Source organism: Ictidomys tridecemlineatus, chromosome 11, assembly GCF_052094955.1.
Source record: "Ictidomys tridecemlineatus isolate mIctTri1 chromosome 11, mIctTri1.hap1, whole genome shotgun sequence".
Taxonomy (NCBI): domain Eukaryota; kingdom Metazoa; phylum Chordata; class Mammalia; order Rodentia; family Sciuridae; genus Ictidomys; species Ictidomys tridecemlineatus.
The window spans coordinates 67,972,194-67,979,243 of record NC_135487.1 but is presented as its reverse complement, the minus strand read 5'-3'; the positions used below and the strand labels follow the sequence as shown (position 1 = coordinate 67,979,243).

The window sequence follows — 7,050 nt, the reverse complement described above, 5'->3', positions numbered from 1 at the left end:
ATTTATCTTATAACTAAAAGTTTGTGTCCTTTCCCTTACCCTCCAGCCCCAGGCACCCACCATTCTCCTCTCTGCTGTGTGCTTAATTTTTTTAGATTCCACATATAAGGAAGATGGGATAGTAGTTGTCTTTTTATGTGTGGTTTATCTCATTTAACATAATGTTTATCTGCATTGTTACAAATGGCAGGATTTCTTTCTTTTTATGGCTGAATAATGTTCTAGTGTATATGTATATCACAGATCCTTATCCATCCCTCCATAGATGGACCCTGAGGTTGTTCCCGTTCTTGGTCATTGTCAATAGTGCTGCAGTGAGCTTCGGAGTGCAGGTGTCTCTGACACACCAATTTCACACCCTTTGGATAGATGCCTAGTAGTGGGATTGCTGGCTCATCTAACAATTCAATATTTAATTTTCTGAGGAACTTCGTCCTGTTTTCCACAATTCTTATACTTTCACATTCTCACCAACAATGTACAGACTTCCTCCTTGACAACACTAGTTATTTTTTGTCTTTTTGATAATAGCCTTCCCTTTAGGTTAGAGGTGATATTTTTTGTGTGTGATTATGATTCACATTTCTCTGATAATTCATGTTCTTGAGCACTTTTACATATCTACTTTTATATATCTGTTGGCCGTTATTATATTCTCTTAATCTACTGTCTGTTCAGATCCTGTGTCCCTTTATTTATACATTTTATTAAGTACTGGGGATTGAACCCAAGGTCACTCTACCACTGAACTACATCCCCAGTCCTTTTATTTTTATTTTAAGACAGGGTCTTGGGCTGTGGTTGTGGTTCAAGTGGTAGAGTGCTCGCCTAGCACGTATGAGGCAGTGGGTTCAATCCTCAGCACCACATAAAAATAAAATAAAGATATTGTATCTACCTAAAACTAAAAAATAAAATATTTTTTAAAATAAAATAAAATACAATAAAAAGACAGGGTCTAAGCTGCCCAGGCTGGCCTCAAACACAGGATTCTCCTGCCTCAACCTTCCCAGTAGCTGGGATTACAGGCATGTACCACTGATCCAGCTCCTTTGCCCATATTTTAATTGGGTTATTTGTTTCTTTTACTATTGAATTCTTAGAGTACCTTATATGTTTTAGATATTAACCTCTTATCAGATAATAGGGTTTACAAATATTTTTTTCCCATTCTCTCGGTTGCCTTCTCATTTTTATTAGCTGATAATCTCCTTTGCTGTATAGATTTTTATTTGATGTAGTCCCACTGTTTATTTTTGGTTTTGTCGTCTACCCTTTTGGTGTCACATTGGATAAAACTGTTACCGCTGTTGACCGGTGATGAGTTCTTGCTTCCCCGATGTTGAAGAATAACACCAAAGAAGCACGCCGAGGCAAGGTCAGAGTAGAGATTAGAAATTTATTAAAGGACAGAAGAAAAGACTTCTCCCGGAGGAAGAAGGGGACCCAGAAGGTAGAATCCGTGGAAGTGCGGTTGTTTCCCCTTTTTATAGTTTTGGTGATGGAATGTAGGTTGGAAGGCCCGAGGGGTGGGACACTGGTGGGCCAAAAGGGCAGAAAGGACTTTTGGGATGGGCTTATCACTTCTCTGGGATGGGCTATCTCCAAATCTGTTGGGGGCTGTTCATTAACACTTCTTTGAGGTGGACTTTGGCATAGGGCCTTTTCGAGACTTCACTGACATTCCATGAATTGTCCTGCATTTTCCCTGAGTCATTCCCAGCATGGCCTCCATTTTAGATTTCACTCGGTATTAGACCCGATTTACCTAACTACACTGACTACCTAACTTTAAATCTGGCTTCAAAACCATTGCTCTAATAAATGTCAAGGAGAGTTCCCCCAATGTTTCCTTATAGGAACTTTGTAATTTGGGGTCTTACCTTATTAAGTCTTTAATCCATTTCAAATTGTCTCATGGATCTTTTTTAATACTTTATTCAAGTCAAGATCCAAACAAGGTCCACATACTGCATTTAATTGATAGGATTCTTATGCCTCTTTTATTCTGCAGGTTTTCCTTTTCTCTTTAAAGTTTTTTCCTCCTATTTTATTTATTGGCATATCCAGACATCTGTTCAATAGATGTTTTTACATTTAGGCATTACTGATCTCCATCACACCCTTTAGCATGTTTCTCTGGCCATGGTTCCTGTAGCTATTGCTAATATTTAGCCTTTATTTTTAAAAATCTTTCTTCACTTTTAAGCTATACATACACCTACAGTATGATAGAGCCCAGCCTAAATTCAAAACCAACGTGCAACAAAGGTTTGGTGGTAAGTGGAAGTCATCTTTATTTTCAATGTCTGAAAAGCTTTTACCTGTGAAATCTAAATCTCACATGTTCTATTGAATGATGTTTCTCCTTCCTTCTCACCCTGGTCTAACCAGACAGTCATTTACAGATGACTCACCACTTGTCTCAAATATCTTCCCTTAAGCAAGGATAAACATTAACACAGAGAAAGCATTAATTTGTCTGGGTTTGTGTGTCCTACTCCTGTTTCTAATTTCTTTTTGTTTACCAGACAATGTCTGGTGCCCTGGGATTCACTGATGGGCTGCTCTGTTCCCCATTCACCATGGGATTGAGGTTACCCCTCAGAGAATAGCTTTTCATCTGACTAGATACATTGAATGGCTGACTTTTTTCCATTCAGTGGACCTTCCCCAGGGAGTTGGTGGGCCTAACAGGAGACAGCATTTGATATACTCACAGCTGAGAACTCTTGAAAACAAAGAAGGGTGGGGGAGGGAGGTGTCACCTTGTATTAGAGCAGATAGTTGCAATTTAATAATCAGATAAGCCATTGCCAAGCTGGCTTATTGCAGCTTGTGTGCCTGAATGCTGAAGGGTACTATGACCGTTTTTTTGGTTTGGCCTTTTGTATGATAGTAGCTTTGGCTTCAGAACTATTTACTTCAGAGCTATTTACTTGGCTTCAGAACTCTGCCCTCTCCAATGCTCTTTTCAACCTCTCCATACCCTATTATGCAAGGTATATATGTTACCGCTGTTGACCAGTGACGAGTCCTTGCTTCCCCAATGTTGAAGAATAACACCAGAGAAGCACACTGAGGCAAGGTCAGAGTAGAAATTAGAAGTTTATTAAAGGACAGCAGAAAAGACTTCTCCCTCTCCCGGAGGAAGAAGGGGACCCAAGAGATGGAATCCGTGGAAGTGCGGGTTGTTTCCCCTTTTTATAGTTCTTTCAGTGATGGAATGTAGGTGGGAAGGCCCGAGGGGTGGGACACTGGTGGGCCAAACAAGTAATCTGGGCAGGGAGGACTTCATTAACACTTCTTTGGGATGGGCTATCTTCAAATCTGCTGGGGCTGTTCATTAACATTTCTTTGGGATAGACTTTGGGCCTAGGGCTTTTCTTGGGACTTCGTGAACATTTCAAGAATTGCTCAACTTTTCCGGAAATTCATTCTCAACATGGCCTCCATTTTAGATTTCACTCAATATTAGACCCGATTTACCTAACTACACTGACTGCCTAATTTTAAATCTGGCTTCATATATATATATATATATATATATATATATATATATATATATATATATATGCTAGTTAGTTAAATACATCCTTAAACTGACTTTGCTATAAATATTTCCCAGTTGCATATAGCTTTAAATCTATTCTATCTTTTGGAAGAGTACAGTTATTTTTATTTCATCTCAGTTCCAGTTTATAACAAATGAAATCGCAAGCAGAAAAAAGCTTGGAGAAATGAAAACCCAGAACCATATTAATGGAGAAAGCACATTTTGTGTTTGAATGTCAACTTTTGAAAGGAAATATTGATGTACTCAGAAATAGAAACAAATAAACATTGCTGGATCTATTATCTAGACAGGGACATCAGAAGACTGTCATTCAGGCAGAAACCTGTGTGAAAAGATGAGATTTGCTACAAAACTAAAAATAAGCATGTCTCCATGCCTTACAGATGTGAGGAGAATGGAAAGTAGGCTACTTGGGAAGGGGGGCATAAATAATATTTAACTTTATGGCCTTGGCAGTTTACCAAATGTTGTATATTTTCCCATTTTAACTGCATGACACAACCTTATGGGATGTGATATTGTGACTATTTTGAGAGAAATAAATGAGGTAAAGAGAGATTAAGACACTTGCTCCAAATCGCATAGCCAATAAGTACTGTAATAGGATTTGAAACTAGGCCTTTGGAAGCCACCTGCATGCCCTCCCCAACCCCACCACCCAGCCAGGATGCTCTGGCCTGAGCACTTCACAGTATCTGCCTCCCGCGCCTTCCCATGGAGACACCTTTGCTGGTTATTTAAAGACAGGAAGTTGCTCTTTCACCTTCTCTTAGATGTACTGCTTGATAATAAGTTGCTTTTCCTTACTGAGCTTCATTTTCTTAACTCTTAAGGTTTCTTCTACTTTTTAAGTGTCCTAGTTTTTAAAATAAAATGTAAACTTTAATAAAGCATACTGAAACTATAGCTACCATTTCTTGAGTGTTCTTTGGAATCAAATACAACACAGAATCTCTCACAGGCATTCTTTCAAACTCAATACAGCCTAAAATATTCACTTTATTTTATAAGACTTCTGAGCCATAGAAAAGCTAAGTAGCTCTCCCAAAATGCAGGCCCCCATCCTCTCTTCTGAGCCATAGCAAAAGCCTCCTAATAATCTCCTTTCTCCCACTTTGGCATTGCTATTCTATTCTCCATGCAATATTCAGAGTAATCTTGTTAAAAATTTACAGCAGGGACTGGAGATATAATTCAGTTGGTAGAGCACTTGCCTAGCATGCACAAGCCCCTGGGTTCAATCTCTAGTAACACACACATACACACACACACACACACACACACACACACACACACACACAATTTACATCAGATCAAATGCCTTCCCATTTCATTTGACTAACTGAAGTTCAGACTCCTCACAATATCACTGTTACTGGTGAGGAGTCCTGCTTCCTCACATAATGTGGAAGTATAACATTAGAGAAGCACACCGAGGCAAGCATATAAAACTGGGTTTATTTAAAAAGGGGTAACATAGACTTCTCCTGGGAGGGAGAAGGGGGCCATAGCTGGTATCCTGGTATCCCAAGAAGTAAGAGCTATTCTGCATTTTCTATATGTCCAAGGCTTTCTTTATTCTCCTGCTCTTTATCTCTCTCCTTCCTATGTAAGTGACTAGGCCCAGGAGATGCTCGGTGGGATGGCTGAAAGGTAAGAAGCAGATGAGCTGGAGGGGCCCAAGTGGAGTTTTGTGGGCAGGAAGGGGGCACTTTAGCAATAGGTAGGAACACAGGTAGTTACCTTGATAGGGATGGAGAAAGGACTCTGAAGGAATTAACATTTCAATCCCTCTGTTCTCTGAACCCTGGCCTATCTGCCTAATTTTCACCCACTACTTTTCTCCTTCACACTCTGCGACAGACTATAGCCTGCCCCAAATGGCCATCTTCTAATCTCTGGAACCTGTGAAATTATTACTTTATGAAGCAAAAGAGACTATTTACAGATCTGATTAAGTTAAGACAGTTGAGGTGAAGATTATCTGGAGAGGGCCCAGTGTAAACCACAGGGGTCCTTAGAAGGAAAAGAAGACAGGACAGAGATTTGAGGATGCCACACTGTGCTGAATTTAAAGTTGGAGCCCAGGGCCAAAGCTAAGAAATCCAGGAAGCCTCTAGAAGTTAGAAAAAAGGAAACAGATTCTCCCTAGAGTGCCTGGAGCATCTGTGGCCTTGCTGACACCTGGAGTTCAGTGTGGTGAAAGCCATTTGGGGCTTCTGACCTCCAGAACCAGAAGATAACAACTGTGTGTTATTTTAAGCCACTAAGTTTCCGACAATTTGTCACAGCAGCCTTGGGAACCAATACTCCCCTCACTGACCTCCGTAGGGCAAACACACTAAGTTCTGGCTTCGGAGACTTCACACTCACCTGTCTCTCTGCCTGGAGTGCTCTGCCCTGGATTTTAGCCTGACCACTACACCTGAGGTATTCCCACCCACCTGTCACTCTTTGTCACACTCCTTATCTTATTTTCTCTGTAGGATTATCATCCACATCTGAAGACTGATTTGTTTTCTTTTTGTCTCACCCAACAGTAATCGTAAGCTCTATGAGAAATGGATTCTATATAAACAATTTCAGAGGAAGGTATGATTTGAAGGAGCAAGACATGTATAAAAACTCAACTCTAAACATTTGGATGGACCTATTGCCAAGCCTCCCTCCCTCTTCTGAAACCTTATCAAATCTGGAAATGAGGGAGACGTGCAGTACATTCAGAGAACTAAATCTACTTTGCCTTTCTCTTCATGTCCCGTCAGTCACCACAGAAGACTTCCAGGAGCAGAACAAAATGGATTAATTTTCAAAGGTCAGGGCTGAGGATGTGGCTCAAGCGGTAGCGCGCTCGCCTGGCATGGCATGCGTGCGGCCCGGGTTCGATCCTCAGCACCACATACCAACAAAGATGTTGTGCCTGCTGAGAACTAAAAAATAAATATTAAAAAAATTCTCTCTCTCTCTTTAAAATAAACAAAACAAAATTTTCAAAGGTCTCTGTTGACTACAACTTACAACCAATAGGACTCTTTTACTTTATGTACAGTAAATTCCGTATTTATAGCAAATTTTTGTAATGGAAAAATTTAAATGTCCATTTAGCTCCTTTTCAAGGACTTGATTTAAAAAAAAGAAGAAAATTCAAGTGATTCCTCACAAATGGGTAGGTCTTTCCTCCCTTTTGTGTGCATATTAGCAGGAATATTAATGACACACATTTACTCAGGGTAACATGGTTCTCCTGGAATGATCTTCCAGGGTCTGTCTGAAAAGCATGAAAGTCAGGCTGTGTAGACTTTAGTGAATCATCCTAGAGTATTTAAAAAGCTGGAAAAGGTTAATGGGAAGTAACCTTAGTTGGCTCTGGGGGCCTAGGTGGGAGCCTACAGAGGCATTCCTGTGCCTGGCATGACAGTGGCTGGTGTGAGCAAAGGGGCAGAAGAAAGGGAAGTGCCATGCAAACCAGGCTT

General features: G+C 40.3%; 1 long non-coding RNA gene across 1 annotated transcript; it reads left to right on the top strand.

Annotated features, from left to right (window-relative positions):
* Nucleotides 1–5,911: 5,911 nt before the first annotated feature.
* On the top strand, nucleotides 5,912–6,572 carry LOC144367727 (uncharacterized). The gene is made up of 2 exons (XR_013427252.1): nucleotides 5,912–6,007; nucleotides 6,118–6,572. It is a non-coding gene; the product is annotated as an uncharacterized LOC144367727 (long non-coding RNA).
* The last annotated feature ends 478 nt before the right edge of the window (nucleotides 6,573–7,050 follow it).